Source organism: Schistocerca piceifrons, chromosome 6 (genome assembly GCF_021461385.2).
Source record: "Schistocerca piceifrons isolate TAMUIC-IGC-003096 chromosome 6, iqSchPice1.1, whole genome shotgun sequence".
Taxonomy (NCBI): domain Eukaryota; kingdom Metazoa; phylum Arthropoda; class Insecta; order Orthoptera; family Acrididae; genus Schistocerca; species Schistocerca piceifrons.
In genome coordinates, this window is record NC_060143.1 from 187,428,017 (window position 1) to 187,443,749 (window position 15,733).

Here is a 15,733-nt window from a genome sequence, read left to right on the forward strand (position 1 = left end):
GGAAGTTACGCGTCAGGCTCTGTTGTTTTTACTTGACTCTTCTGATTTTACTGTCGTTGATAATATCATGTCCGACGAACAGACTGGTACTGCTATCTTAATTCGTCCTGAATTTGATGTTAGCAATATTGAAATATTGCCAAATGGCCGCGCTATAGCATGTACCGTCAATGGTTTTGCCTTTGTTAATGTATACGCTCATGCCGGTGACAAGCCAGCGCGGAATAAATTTTATGGTCAGGATCTCTGTCCACTTCTCCATCGTAATCATACTGACTTAGTGATCGGTGGTGATTTTAATGCTGTGATTGATGGTCGTGATCAGGAGCCGCGTCCTAACTGGTGCCAGGAATTGCGTACGTTGGTTGACAGCTTTCGGCTCCGCGACACGTGGCGTGTGCTGCATCCGGACGAGACGCATTTCACCCACTTTTACGCCACCGGTCACAGTCGACTAGACAGGATCTATGTGTCTTCGCCGCTCGCCGCTCACGTCCGGGAGGCGGACGTGTTGCCGGTTATTTTTTCTGACCATTGCGGTTACATGTGTCAACTTCTCCTGCCGCGTGCGCGCCCTGCTCGGCGCAGCAATATTTGGAAATTTAACTGTAGCCTTTTGGACGATGCCAGTCTAACGTCTCAATTTACTGCGTTGTGGCGCAAGCTCTTGCGTGGTAAAGGCGATGACGGCAGTACTATCGGGTGGTGGGTGGCGGTCGCCAAGCCGGCTATTCGGCGTTTTTTAATCGATTTTAGCCGCGATGCGGCGCATTGGCGTCGGTCGACGGCACGTTTTTACCAGGACTGTTTAAAAGATATCGCTCAGCGCGTCGCAACGTCACCTGAGTTGCTTCCGGTTTTTAATCAGTTCAAAGCCAAGCTCCTCGATGATCTTCGTCGGAAGGGTGTTGGGGCTATCGCGCGGAGCCAACCGGTGGGTGACGTGGAAGGGGAACCGCTCTCTCTCTACCACCTGAGCAGGGAGCGCCGGCGGCGCGAGCGGTTGGCAATCCGTACATGGATCCAGCGAGATGGCACGTCCACTTCCGATGGTGCGGCCATTGAGCGGGAAGTTCACGAGCATTTTGCGACGCTTTTCCGAGAGGTGGACGTCAACGCCGGGGCGCTGCGCGATTTTTTGCAGAGGGTCCCACGTGTGTTAACACGACAAGATAGAGCCATTTTAAATGAACCTTTTACCCTTGATGACCTAACTACAGCTGTGAAACGGAGTCCTAGGGGCCGGTCCCCTGGACTGGACGGAATTCCTGCCGAATTTTACTTGAAATTTTTCAGTCTTTTCAGTGATGTTTTAATTGCCATTATGAATGAGATCCATAACGGCGTTGCTATTCCTGCGGAATTTTCAGAAGGGCGCATTGCTCTCGTTCCGAAATCGGCCGCAACACCAAATCTCGACAATGTCCGTCCTATAACCTTGCTGAACGCCGACTATAAAATTATAGCGCGGTGTATCACGCACAGGTTGACGAACGTTATGCCAAAGGTGGTGAGTGAACATCAGACTTGCGCTGTCAGGGACCGTAACATATTCGATGCTGTTCTGGCGTACCGGGATTGTATCGGATATGTTAAAAGTCACAGGCTCCGGACGGCTGCGATAATGCTGGTCGACTTCAAAAACGCTTTCGATCGGATTAGTCACACCTATCTGCGGCGGGTCTTGGTCGGTTTCGGATTTGGTTCTAAACTGACGACGATGGTGCACAATATTTTAAGGAATGCCACGTCACGGGTTGTAATAAACGGAACTCCCAGTCGTGTTATACCTATTAGCCGATCAGTTCGCCAGGGCTGCCCCTTGTCTATGTCACTCTTCGCTTTGGCGTTGGATCCGCTCCTCCGCTGTATCGCCCAGGAATGCCGGGGCATACGCATAGGTGACGATCAGCTGATCTGTAGAGCGTATGCCGACGACCTCGGCGTGTTCCTCGATCAGCCAGAGGACATTGACAGGTTACATGGTGTTCTGCAGCGATTTGAGAGGGCAACGGGGGCTATCGTTAATCCTCGGAAAACTGTTTTACTCCCCCTTACACCTCGCCTGCGTACTGTTCGCGGCGACTGGTTTTGTGTCAAGCAACGGCAGACTGTCCTTGGTGTCATTCTGACCGACAATACGCAGCGTATGGAAGCTCTTAATTGGCGGTCCACGCTGTATAAGGTCAGGGCCGTTGCGAAACTGTATGCCTCTAGGAACTTGGCGCTCCGTCAACGAGTGGCCCTTATCAACACGCAGATTTTGGCCAAAGCATGGTATCTAGCACAAGTCCTACCTGTGCCGAAACAACTGGAACGGGCCATTCAACAGGCGGTCTATTGGTTGCTGTGGAAGGGTGACATCTTTAAAGTCTCCCTGGCCACCTGCACCTTGAGTCTGACGGAGGGGGGGCTGGGTTTCGTTGATTTTCGCAACAAATGTGCGGCACTCTTCGTGAAGCGGACTACCGTGGTGCTTGACAAGGGGCCGTGCAGTCCGACGGCTGCTTTATTCCATGCCTATCGCCCACCATCGGTGGTTGCTCCGGTCTCGGTCAGTCATATTCCGTACACGTTGAACTTTGTCCGCCGGTATTATGTGTATAACAGTTACCTGGTGCTCGGTGATGTCCGTGCGTGCAATGTCGGTGACGTTGTGCGCGCTCTTCGGGGATCGCCAAGTAGGAATAAATGGGAGTATCGGCTACCTCAGCACGACTGGAGGATGGTGTGGCGGAACCTTGCCGCCGCCGTTATTCCGCCCCATGTTCACGGAACATGGTATAAAGTGGTCAATCGCACATTTCCGACTAATGCTAAGCTGCACTCAATCGATCTGATTTCTTCGGGAGTCTGTGATGCGTGTCCTGAGGAGGACACCATCGAACACCGATTCGAATGTCGGAAATTCCGTGATGTCTGGGATATTGCGTGTGACATGGTGCGTCTAATCAACAGAGTGGACAGGCGCCAGGTGACAGCTTTGGACGCCATCGTGCCTCAGTGTGCGGCTTATCCGGCCACCAAACGGAATGCAACTCTTTGGATTTTGGGACACACGGTTTTTTGTATTTTCACCCTGAAATTGACTACTGCCGTCGACTTTCTGTCTTACCTGTGGGCGGAACATCATCTGACCCTTGGTCGACCGGCTTATTCCTCGACTTTCGCCAATTTTTTGCATGTTGCCCTGGCCCATGCATTCACTAAATTGTCACTTACCTGATACGACTACATACCCGATCTTGACATTTTTACTTTTCCTGTCTGATACTACTGCCAATATTCCTGTTGGCGTGTTATGACGAACCCTTGCTTACCAACGGACTTCCTCTCTTGGATAATGATTTTATGGCATGGTAAAGTTGTGTTTCTAATCGGCCGTACATTAACGACAACGTACACATGACCTACAGTTATGTGCATGGTGTTTTGTCCGTCAAAAGTTCTTTTCTGTTTGCTTTACTTTCTGTTCCTCCTTTATTTCTTTCTTGTTATTTGTTCTTTTCTCGCGGCGGCTGAGGGGGCCGTGTCGCGGTGATCATTTATCACAGTCGGTGTGTGTCTGAATGTGGGACTTTTTCCTATTGCTGTGCGTCGACGGTTGTTTTCTTCTCCATGTACCATCCGTCGACCGTTAGTGGGGACATATTTTCTTCGGACTTTAATTTACTTTCATTTCTCTTCCGGTGGATTCACTTTTTTGGCGGATGCCACCTGCCTGTTGCTTTGGCAGGTTGTCGTTGCTGTGGATCACTGTCCCGGCAAGCTGCACCGGCGTCCAGGGGCCAATTTTGTTTCTCCTATTTGTAATGAAGTCTGGGCGGCGGCTTCCTTGCATTTCTTTTTTTGTATTGGAGGATGCACGTTCTTTTCTGTTCCTTGTCCTGGAAGCACACAGCACATACCCACGCCGGCACACCTCGCCGATGAAGGCACATTGGGGGGCCTTCCCCCGCGTCCCTTGCAGAAGTCAACGGCACCTTTTTAGCTGGAGAAGCTCGCCGAGGGATGGCGTTTTTGTGGAGAGCGAAAAGGCCGGGCTATAAGGGGAGATGGGAGGCCCGTTAAAAAAAAAAAAGGTGCTGTAAAAAAAAAAAAAAAAAAAGGTGAAAAAAAAAAAAAAAAAGGTGCTGTTGGCTCCCCTTCATTTTCTCCTTTGTACGCCGCTATCCCTGCCAGCCCTCTTTTCATACTACCTTTCTTTTGCGACAAACGTGCTTCCTTAAGCGTTTTCAACGTGCTAGGAATGCCTTGAAAATAACGAAACACTACGAATCGACAGATGTGATCTGAAATGAGTCGGGGCCACCTACTGTTTCGTAGCAGTGCAAAACTCCACAAAAGAAAAAAAAAAAAAAAATGAAAATAAATGACTGTAATAAACATAACATACGATATGAATGGCCTCAGTTGGAAGAAGAATGTGCCAAGGAAGATTTCTTAAAAGTGCCTGAAGATAACAAAACGGTATGAACCGACAGATATGTTCTGAGATACGTCAGGGCTTATTGTTTTGTAGCAGCGTACGACTGCAAACTTGTAAACAAAAATGCATCCTTCGTCGCTAGAAGAGATGGATGCTTTGGCGACCCTCCTGTGCCTTGTGTCCCTGTTTTCGCACCTTTGCACAGGTCTACTGGCCGCAAACGGCGTCTCGGACACGCCCGTTAGGCCCACGGCCGTCTCGCAGATGTTTCTCGTGCTTGTGCTGTCATATGGGCCACGACCCGAGCGGCAGCGAGCGGCAGTCGAGCAAAGTCGGGACAAGTCGGGACGGAAGGGGAGAGGTGCGAATGCACTGCACAGATCACGCAAGGGGCGCCCTCCAGCGGGACACTGCTGCACCCCGCACAGCCCCCCGCCGGATAACGGGAACAAGATGCGTCGCCCGCGGGTGTCGGACGCCGCACGCACCAAGCGAAACGAATGACGGGCGGCGCACCGAGCAGCCGCGTGTCTCACGCAAGTGGCGGCGCGGCGCGCCCGCCAGTTCGGCAGACGCCTCTGAGACGCCGGACGCGCACTCGGCGCCGCCTTCGAGGCTCCAGCTGTTGCGGAAGGACGTGCTCTGCGTCAAATGTGTCACCGAAAACTGCGATTGTGTGTGTTGGGAGAAGAGGCAGAGGCGTCTTCTGTCGTGCGGCTACAGTATAAGGGCGCCAACGGCCATACCATGTTGAATACACCGGTTCTCGTCCGATCACCGAAGTTAAGCAACATCGGGCCCGGTTAGTACTTGGATGGGTGACCGCCTGGGAACACCGGGTGCTGTTGGCTCCCCTTCATTTTCTCCTTTCTACGCCGCTATCCCTGCCAGCCCTCTTTTCATACTACCTTTCTTTTGCGACAAACGTGCTTCCTTAAGCATTTTCAACGTGCTAGGAATGCCTTGAAAATAACGAAACACTACGAATCGACAGATGTGATCTGAAATGAGTCGGGGCCACCTACTGTTTCGTAGCAGTGCAAAACTCCACAAAAGAAAAAAAAAAAAAAAAATGAAAATAAATGACTGTAATAAACATAACATACGATATGAATGGCCTCAGTTGGAAGAAGAATGTGCCAAGGAAGATTTCTTAAAAGTGCCTGAAGATAACAAAACGGTATGAACCGACAGATATGTTCTGAGATACGTCAGGGCTTATTGTTTTGTAGCAGCGTACGACTGCAAACTTGTAAACAAAAATGCATCCTTCGTCGCTAGAAGAGATGGATGCTTTGGCGACCCTCCTGTGCCTTGTGTCCCTGTTTTCGCACCTTTGCACAGGTCTACTGGCCGCAAACGGCGTCTCGGACACGCCCGTTAGGCCCACGGCCGTCTCGCAGATGTTTCTCGTGCTTGTGCTGTCATATGGGCCACGACCCGAGCGGCAGCGAGCGGCAGTCGAGCAAAGTCGGGACAAGTCGGGACGGAAGGGGAGAGGTGCGAATGCACTGCACAGATCACGCAAGGGGCGCCCTCCAGCGGGACACTGCTGCACCCCGCACAGCCCCCCGCCGGATAACGGGAACAAGATGCGTCGCCCGCGGGTGTCGGACGCCGCACGCACCAAGCGAAACGAATGACGGGCGGCGCACCGAGCAGCCGCGTGTCTCACGCAAGTGGCGGCGCGGCGCGCCCGCCAGTTCGGCAGACGCCTCTGAGACGCCGGACGCGCACTCGGCGCCGCCTTCGAGGCTCCAGCTGTTGCGGAAGGACGTGCTCTGCGTCAAATGTGTCACCGAAAACTGCGATTGTGTGTGTTGGGAGAAGAGGCAGAGGCGTCTTCTGTCGTGCGGCTACAGTATAAGGGCGCCAACGGCCATACCATGTTGAATACACCGGTTCTCGTCCGATCACCGAAGTTAAGCAACATCGGGCCCGGTTAGTACTTGGATGGGTGACCGCCTGGGAACACCGGGTGCTGTTGGCTCCCCTTCATTTTCTCCTTTCTACGCCGCTATCCCTGCCAGCCCTCTTTTCATACTACCTTTCTTTTGCGACAAACGTGCTTCCTTAAGCATTTTCAACGTGCTAGGAATGCCTTGAAAATAACGAAACACTACGAATCGACAGATGTGATCTGAAATGAGTCGGGGCCACCTACTGTTTCGTAGCAGTGCAAAACTCCACAAAAGAAAAAAAAAAAAAAAAAATGAAAATAAATGACTGTAATAAACATAACATACGATATGAATGGCCTCAGTTGGAAGAAGAATGTGCCAAGGAAGATTTCTTAAAAGTGCCTGAAGATAACAAAACGGTATGAACCGACAGATATGTTCTGAGATACGTCAGGGCTTATTGTTTTGTAGCAGCGTACGACTGCAAACTTGTAAACAAAAATGCATCCTTCGTCGCTAGAAGAGATGGATGCTTTGGCGACCCTCCTGTGCCTTGTGTCCCTGTTTTCGCACCTTTGCACAGGTCTACTGGCCGCAAACGGCGTCTCGGACACGCCCGTTAGGCCCACGGCCGTCTCGCAGATGTTTCTCGTGCTTGTGCTGTCATATGGGCCACGACCCGAGCGGCAGCGAGCGGCAGTCGAGCAAAGTCGGGACAAGTCGGGACGGAAGGGGAGAGGTGCGAATGCACTGCACAGATCACGCAAGGGGCGCCCTCCAGCGGGACACTGCTGCACCCCGCACAGCCCCCCGCCGGATAACGGGAACAAGATGCGTCGCCCGCGGGTGTCGGACGCCGCACGCACCAAGCGAAACGAATGACGGGCGGCGCACCGAGCAGCCGCGTGTCTCACGCAAGTGGCGGCGCGGCGCGCCCGCCAGTTCGGCAGACGCCTCTGAGACGCCGGACGCGCACTCGGCGCCGCCTTCGAGGCTCCAGCTGTTGCGGAAGGACGTGCTCTGCGTCAAATGTGTCACCGAAAACTGCGATTGTGTGTGTTGGGAGAAGAGGCAGAGGCGTCTTCTGTCGTGCGGCTACAGTATAAGGGCGCCAACGGCCATACCATGTTGAATACACCGGTTCTCGTCCGATCACCGAAGTTAAGCAACATCGGGCCCGGTTAGTACTTGGATGGGTGACCGCCTGGGAACACCGGGTGCTGTTGGCTCCCCTTCATTTTCTCCTTTCTACGCCGCTATCCCTGCCAGCCCTCTTTTCATACTACCTTTCTTTTGCGACAAACGTGCTTCCTTAAGCATTTTCAACGTGCTAGGAATGCCTTGAAAATAACGAAACACTACGAATCGACAGATGTGATCTGAAATGAGTCGGGGCCACCTACTGTTTCGTAGCAGTGCAAAACTCCACAAAAGAAAAAAAAAAAAAAAAAAATGAAAATAAATGACTGTAATAAACATAACATACGATATGAATGGCCTCAGTTGGAAGAAGAATGTGCCAAGGAAGATTTCTTAAAAGTGCCTGAAGATAACAAAACGGTATGAACCGACAGATATGTTCTGAGATACGTCAGGGCTTATTGTTTTGTAGCAGCGTACGACTGCAAACTTGTAAACAAAAATGCATCCTTCGTCGCTAGAAGAGATGGATGCTTTGGCGACCCTCCTGTGCCTTGTGTCCCTGTTTTCGCACCTTTGCACAGGTCTACTGGCCGCAAACGGCGTCTCGGACACGCCCGTTAGGCCCACGGCCGTCTCGCAGATGTTTCTCGTGCTTGTGCTGTCATATGGGCCACGACCCGAGCGGCAGCGAGCGGCAGTCGAGCAAAGTCGGGACAAGTCGGGACGGAAGGGGAGAGGTGCGAATGCACTGCACAGATCACGCAAGGGGCGCCCTCCAGCGGGACACTGCTGCACCCCGCACAGCCCCCCGCCGGATAACGGGAACAAGATGCGTCGCCCGCGGGTGTCGGACGCCGCACGCACCAAGCGAAACGAATGACGGGCGGCGCACCGAGCAGCCGCGTGTCTCACGCAAGTGGCGGCGCGGCGCGCCCGCCAGTTCGGCAGACGCCTCTGAGACGCCGGACGCGCACTCGGCGCCGCCTTCGAGGCTCCAGCTGTTGCGGAAGGACGTGCTCTGCGTCAAATGTGTCACCGAAAACTGCGATTGTGTGTGTTGGGAGAAGAGGCAGAGGCGTCTTCTGTCGTGCGGCTACAGTATAAGGGCGCCAACGGCCATACCATGTTGAATACACCGGTTCTCGTCCGATCACCGAAGTTAAGCAACATCGGGCCCGGTTAGTACTTGGATGGGTGACCGCCTGGGAACACCGGGTGCTGTTGGCTCCCCTTCATTTTCTCCTTTCTACGCCGCTATCCCTGCCAGCCCTCTTTTCATACTACCTTTCTTTTGCGACAAACGTGCTTCCTTAAGCATTTTCAACGTGCTAGGAATGCCTTGAAAATAACGAAACACTACGAATCGACAGATGTGATCTGAAATGAGTCGGGGCCACCTACTGTTTCGTAGCAGTGCAAAACTCCACAAAAGAAAAAAAAAAAAAAAAATGAAAATAAATGACTGTAATAAACATAACATACGATATGAATGGCCTCAGTTGGAAGAAGAATGTGCCAAGGAAGATTTCTTAAAAGTGCCTGAAGATAACAAAACGGTATGAACCGACAGATATGTTCTGAGATACGTCAGGGCTTATTGTTTTGTAGCAGCGTACGACTGCAAACTTGTAAACAAAAATGCATCCTTCGTCGCTAGAAGAGATGGATGCTTTGGCGACCCTCCTGTGCCTTGTGTCCCTGTTTTCGCACCTTTGCACAGGTCTACTGGCCGCAAACGGCGTCTCGGACACGCCCGTTAGGCCCACGGCCGTCTCGCAGATGTTTCTCGTGCTTGTGCTGTCATATGGGCCACGACCCGAGCGGCAGCGAGCGGCAGTCGAGCAAAGTCGGGACAAGTCGGGACGGAAGGGGAGAGGTGCGAATGCACTGCACAGATCACGCAAGGGGCGCCCTCCAGCGGGACACTGCTGCACCCCGCACAGCCCCCCGCCGGATAACGGGAACAAGATGCGTCGCCCGCGGGTGTCGGACGCCGCACGCACCAAGCGAAACGAATGACGGGCGGCGCACCGAGCAGCCGCGTGTCTCACGCAAGTGGCGGCGCGGCGCGCCCGCCAGTTCGGCAGACGCCTCTGAGACGCCGGACGCGCACTCGGCGCCGCCTTCGAGGCTCCAGCTGTTGCGGAAGGACGTGCTCTGCGTCAAATGTGTCACCGAAAACTGCGATTGTGTGTGTTGGGAGAAGAGGCAGAGGCGTCTTCTGTCGTGCGGCTACAGTATAAGGGCGCCAACGGCCATACCATGTTGAATACACCGGTTCTCGTCCGATCACCGAAGTTAAGCAACATCGGGCCCGGTTAGTACTTGGATGGGTGACCGCCTGGGAACACCGGGTGCTGTTGGCTCCCCTTCATTTTCTCCTTTCTACGCCGCTATCCCTGCCAGCCCTCTTTTCATACTACCTTTCTTTTGCGACAAACGTGCTTCCTTAAGCATTTTCAACGTGCTAGGAATGCCTTGAAAATAACGAAACACTACGAATCGACAGATGTGATCTGAAATGAGTCGGGGCCACCTACTGTTTCGTAGCAGTGCAAAACTCCACAAAAGAAAAAAAAAAAAAAAAATGAAAATAAATGACTGTAATAAACATAACATACGATATGAATGGCCTCAGTTGGAAGAAGAATGTGCCAAGGAAGATTTCTTAAAAGTGCCTGAAGATAACAAAACGGTATGAACCGACAGATATGTTCTGAGATACGTCAGGGCTTATTGTTTTGTAGCAGCGTACGACTGCAAACTTGTAAACAAAAATGCATCCTTCGTCGCTAGAAGAGATGGATGCTTTGGCGACCCTCCTGTGCCTTGTGTCCCTGTTTTCGCACCTTTGCACAGGTCTACTGGCCGCAAACGGCGTCTCGGACACGCCCGTTAGGCCCACGGCCGTCTCGCAGATGTTTCTCGTGCTTGTGCTGTCATATGGGCCACGACCCGAGCGGCAGCGAGCGGCAGTCGAGCAAAGTCGGGACAAGTCGGGACGGAAGGGGAGAGGTGCGAATGCACTGCACAGATCACGCAAGGGGCGCCCTCCAGCGGGACACTGCTGCACCCCGCACAGCCCCCCGCCGGATAACGGGAACAAGATGCGTCGCCCGCGGGTGTCGGACGCCGCACGCACCAAGCGAAACGAATGACGGGCGGCGCACCGAGCAGCCGCGTGTCTCACGCAAGTGGCGGCGCGGCGCGCCCGCCAGTTCGGCAGACGCCTCTGAGACGCCGGACGCGCACTCGGCGCCGCCTTCGAGGCTCCAGCTGTTGCGGAAGGACGTGCTCTGCGTCAAATGTGTCACCGAAAACTGCGATTGTGTGTGTTGGGAGAAGAGGCAGAGGCGTCTTCTGTCGTGCGGCTACAGTACAAGGGCGCCAACGGCCATACCATGTTGAATACACAGGTTCTCGTCCGATCACCGAAGTTAAGCAACATCGGGCCCGGTTAGTACTTGGCTGGCTGCCCGCCTGGCAACACCTCGGTGCCGAGCGAGCAGTGTTTACCTCGTGCGACTGGGCCGGCGGCGCCTCGCGTGTCGTCTGCTTCTTCTGCCTTGTGGCTGTATTTCTACCTGACTGTAAGTAATGGAAATGATTTACGATGATAGTGAGGAAAGGCAGAATAACGTCCAATGTGAATTTGATCGTTCAGTTGATAAACCTTCGGCCTTTGAGATTCACCGTTGGATATTAGAGGACTTGATGTTACGGCATGATGACGTTCTTGGCATACAGTTTGATACGTTCCTTAATTCAGTGTTTTTAAAATTGAGATCTCCTGACATGTGTGATACTGTTGTGTCTGTCAATGACGGTGTGCGTAAATTTCGACATCTTGACGGTAAAATTAGTAATGTGAGTGTGTCGCACGCCGGCTTCGGAGTTAGGCAAATTCGTATCTTTAACCTGCCCTTTGAAATACGTAATGATACCATTTCACGTTATTTGCGGCCGTACGGTACCGTTTTGTCAGTGATTAAGGAAAAGTGGTCCTCCGCCTATTTGTTTCAAGTCGAAAACGGTGTGAGGAGTGTGAAAATGGTTGTCAGACAGCACATTCCGTCATTTATTTTGGTCAACGGCCACCGTGCGTTTGTGACTTATAGTGGACAGCCTCAAACTTGTTCATTTTGTAGTGGCGTTGGTCATTACCGGCAAGATTGTCCTAAACGTAAACGGCCTGCTCAATTACCGATTGACGACGGTTTGCGCGGGGCCAGCTTTGCCTCTGTCGCTGCTACGGTCTTAGGTACAGCCCCCCCCGCACCCGCGCGCCCCGTGGCCGATGCTAACCTAGCTGACGCCGCGGTTGCTATGGATGTGTCCACTCCCGATTGTGACCTTGCTTCTGTGTCTGCTGTTTCCGCGCCTGCTACGGCTACCGTGCAGGCTGACGAAAATTTGTCTTTACCACTTGTTTCACTTGCGTCTGTGTCCGACCGCACGCCCGCGTCGGCGACTGCTGTCGTGTCGGAACCTGTTTCCCAGCCTGTTACGGTACCGGAAATTTCTGATACGTTGACTGCCTCGGTTGACGTGGCTGCCAGTGCTACTGTTAGCTCTGCTGCCGTGGAGTCGCAGGAATTTTTTGCGGCTCCGAAACCGCGGCGTGATGAATTTCCGTCTCGCAGTTCTAGCAGGCAACGTGCTCGTAGTGTCGGTCGGTCGCCTTCCTCTGACAGGGGGTTTACCCGACCCGACCGCAGTCCGTCTCCAGTTGACCGTTCGCCCGCCGGTTCCCGGCAGTCGCGAGTTGGTCGGCAAGACTCACAACAGCGTGCCGCGCGTCGGGACCTAGACCGTGAGCGGCGGCCGTCTCCGGCTTCCGGCTCCGGGCGTCCGACACAGCAATCGCAACCCCAACAGCGTGGCGCTTCTCGCCATCCGCCGCCTGACGACCTCACCGTGGCCGATCAGAAGCGTGATGTCGCTGTTCGACATTTACGAACCGTTTTAAGTCAGCCGCCTACTGGTGACGATTCGGCAATGCCGGCCGATACGGCTTTGGCTGTAGCGCCGCCGCAATTGCCGACAAAACGGAAGGCTGAAGACACCCACCAGCGTCGTGTCTGTCCTTCTGCCCCCGAGCGAGTGCCGGCTTCTTCTCCCGACGTGGAGATGCCCGTTGCTGCTCCTTTGTCGGTAGCTTCCGGTGGCACAGATTCTGGGACCGCGCCCGCCCCCACTCCCGTGTACCCCACTGAGTGGGCGGCGGATGTGGAAGGCGGTGAGACTTAGTGGATTCTTTGTTGTCCCCTAATCCAGTTGACGGGAACTACTCCCGTCTTTTAGAGAACCTTTTACCCTTCCTTGGTGGCCGGAATTCCGTCCATGTTGCTGTCTGTTTTTACCATAAGGAGCCTTTTGTGCATGTGTATTTTACTTGTGTCTGGGGCCTGAGCATTGTTCGTGGCATATCTTATTTCTCAATGTTATTCTCTGTTGTTCCCTCCTCCAGTTGCCGGGAATTCCTCCCGTCCTTTTGAAGGACATTTTACTCCTTTTGGTGGCTGAAATTCCGTCCATGTCTGCTGTCTGTTTTTAACTGAGGAGTTTTTTGTGCTTGTATATTTTAATTGTGTATGGAGCCTGAGCGTTGTTCGTGGAATGTTTTAACTCTCAATGTTAACAAGTTGAGTAATCCGCACAAGTTGTCGGCTTTGCACACTTTTTTACATGACTCCCGTTGTCATGTGGCATTTTTACAGGAAGTTACGCGTCAGGCTCTGTTGTTTTTACTTGACTCTTCTGATTTTACTGTCGTTGATAATATCATGTCCGACGAACAGACTGGTACTGCTATCTTAATTCGTCCTGAATTTGATGTTAGCAATATTGAAATATTGCCAAATGGCCGCGCTATAGCATGTACCGTCAATGGTTTTGCCTTTGTTAATGTATACGCTCATGCCGGTGACAAGCCAGCGCGGAATAAATTTTATGGTCAGGATCTCTGTCCACTTCTCCATCGTAATCATACTGACTTAGTGATCGGTGGTGATTTTAATGCTGTGATTGATGGTCGTGATCAGGAGCCGCGTCCTAACTGGTGCCAGGAATTGCGTACGTTGGTTGACAGCTTTCGGCTCCGCGACACGTGGCGTGTGCTGCATCCGGACGAGACGCATTTCACCCACTTTTACGCCACCGGTCACAGTCGACTAGACAGGATCTATGTGTCTTCGCCGCTCGCCGCTCACGTCCGGGAGGCGGACGTGTTGCCGGTTATTTTTTCTGACCATTGCGGTTACATGTGTCAACTTCTCCTGCCGCGTGCGCGCCCTGCTCGGCGCAGCAATATTTGGAAATTTAACTGTAGCCTTTTGGACGATGCCAGTCTAACGTCTCAATTTACTGCGTTGTGGCGCAAGCTCTTGCGTGGTAAAGGCGATGACGGCAGTACTATCGGGTGGTGGGTGGCGGTCGCCAAGCCGGCTATTCGGCGTTTTTTAATCGATTTTAGCCGCGATGCGGCGCATTGGCGTCGGTCGACGGCACGTTTTTACCAGGACTGTTTAAAAGATATCGCTCAGCGCGTCGCAACGTCACCTGAGTTGCTTCCGGTTTTTAATCAGTTCAAAGCCAAGCTCCTCGATGATCTTCGTCGGAAGGGTGTTGGGGCTATCGCGCGGAGCCAACCGGTGGGTGACGTGGAAGGGGAACCGCTCTCTCTCTACCACCTGAGCAGGGAGCGCCGGCGGCGCGAGCGGTTGGCAATCCGTACATGGATCCAGCGAGATGGCACGTCCACTTCCGATGGTGCGGCCATTGAGCGGGAAGTTCACGAGCATTTTGCGACGCTTTTCCGAGAGGTGGACGTCAACGCCGGGGCGCTGCGCGATTTTTTGCAGAGGGTCCCACGTGTGTTAACACGACAAGATAGAGCCATTTTAAATGAACCTTTTACCCTTGATGACCTAACTACAGCTGTGAAACGGAGTCCTAGGGGCCGGTCCCCTGGACTGGACGGAATTCCTGCCGAATTTTACTTGAAATTTTTCAGTCTTTTCAGTGATGTTTTAATTGCCATTATGAATGAGATCCATAACGGCGTTGCTATTCCTGCGGAATTTTCAGAAGGGCGCATTGCTCTCGTTCCGAAATCGGCCGCAACACCAAATCTCGACAATGTCCGTCCTATAACCTTGCTGAACGCCGACTATAAAATTATAGCGCGGTGTATCACGCACAGGTTGACGAACGTTATGCCAAAGGTGGTGAGTGAACATCAGACTTGCGCTGTCAGGGACCGTAACATATTCGATGCTGTTCTGGCGTACCGGGATTGTATCGGATATGTTAAAAGTCACAGGCTCCGGACGGCTGCGATAATGCTGGTCGACTTCAAAAACGCTTTCGATCGGATTAGTCACACCTATCTGCGGCGGGTCTTGGTCGGTTTCGGATTTGGTTCTAAACTGACGACGATGGTGCACAATATTTTAAGGAATGCCACGTCACGGGTTGTAATAAACGGAACTCCCAGTCGTGTTATACCTATTAGCCGATCAGTTCGCCAGGGCTGCCCCTTGTCTATGTCACTCTTCGCTTTGGCGTTGGATCCGCTCCTCCGCTGTATCGCCCAGGAATGCCGGGGCATACGCATAGGTGACGATCAGCTGATCTGTAGAGCGTATGCCGACGACCTCGGCGTGTTCCTCGATCAGCCAGAGGACATTGACAGGTTACATGGTGTTCTGCAGCGATTTGAGAGGGCAACGGGGGCTATCGTTAATCCTCGGAAAACTGTTTTACTCCCCCTTACACCTCGCCTGCGTACTGTTCGCGGCGACTGGTTTTGTGTCAAGCAACGGCAGACTGTCCTTGGTGTCATTCTGACCGACAATACGCAGCGTATGGAAGCTCTTAATTGGCGGTCCACGCTGTATAAGGTCAGGGCCGTTGCGAAACTGTATGCCTCTAGGAACTTGGCGCTCCGTCAACGAGTGGCCCTTATCAACACGCAGATTTTGGCCAAAGCATGGTATCTAGCACAAGTCCTACCTGTGCCGAAACAACTGGAACGGGCCATTCAACAGGCGGTCTATTGGTTGCTGTGGAAGGGTGACATCTTTAAAGTCTCCCTGGCCACCTGCACCTTGAGTCTGACGGAGGGGGGGCTGGGTTTCGTTGATTTTCGCAACAAATGTGCGGCACTCTTCGTGAAGCGGACTACCGTGGTGCTTGACAAGGGGCCGTGCAGTCCGACGGCTGCTTTATTCCATGCCTATCGCCCACCATCGGTGGT

At 52.9% G+C, this 15,733-nt stretch overlaps 5 non-coding genes and 1 pseudogene across 5 annotated transcripts; all 6 read left to right on the plus strand.

The window, feature by feature from the left end:
* The first annotated feature begins 5,161 nt into the window (after nucleotides 1-5,161).
* On the plus strand, nucleotides 5,162-5,280 carry LOC124803719. Its single transcript, XR_007017235.1, has one exon. It is a non-coding gene; the product is annotated as a 5S ribosomal RNA (ribosomal RNA).
* A 1,020-nt stretch (nucleotides 5,281-6,300) lies between these two features.
* Nucleotides 6,301-6,419, plus strand: LOC124803956. The gene has a single exon (XR_007017338.1). It is a non-coding gene; the product is annotated as a 5S ribosomal RNA (ribosomal RNA).
* Nucleotides 6,420-7,440: 1,021 nt separating this feature from the next.
* On the plus strand, nucleotides 7,441-7,559 carry LOC124804019. Its single transcript, XR_007017345.1, has one exon. It is a non-coding gene; the product is annotated as a 5S ribosomal RNA (ribosomal RNA).
* Nucleotides 7,560-8,581: 1,022 nt separating this feature from the next.
* On the plus strand, nucleotides 8,582-8,700 carry LOC124803492. Its single transcript, XR_007017212.1, has one exon. It is a non-coding gene; the product is annotated as a 5S ribosomal RNA (ribosomal RNA).
* A 1,020-nt stretch (nucleotides 8,701-9,720) lies between these two features.
* LOC124803504 lies at nucleotides 9,721-9,839 on the plus strand. The gene has a single exon (XR_007017213.1). It is a non-coding gene; the product is annotated as a 5S ribosomal RNA (ribosomal RNA).
* A 1,020-nt stretch (nucleotides 9,840-10,859) lies between these two features.
* Nucleotides 10,860-10,977, plus strand: LOC124803677 (annotated as a pseudogene).
* The last annotated feature ends 4,756 nt before the right edge of the window (nucleotides 10,978-15,733 follow it).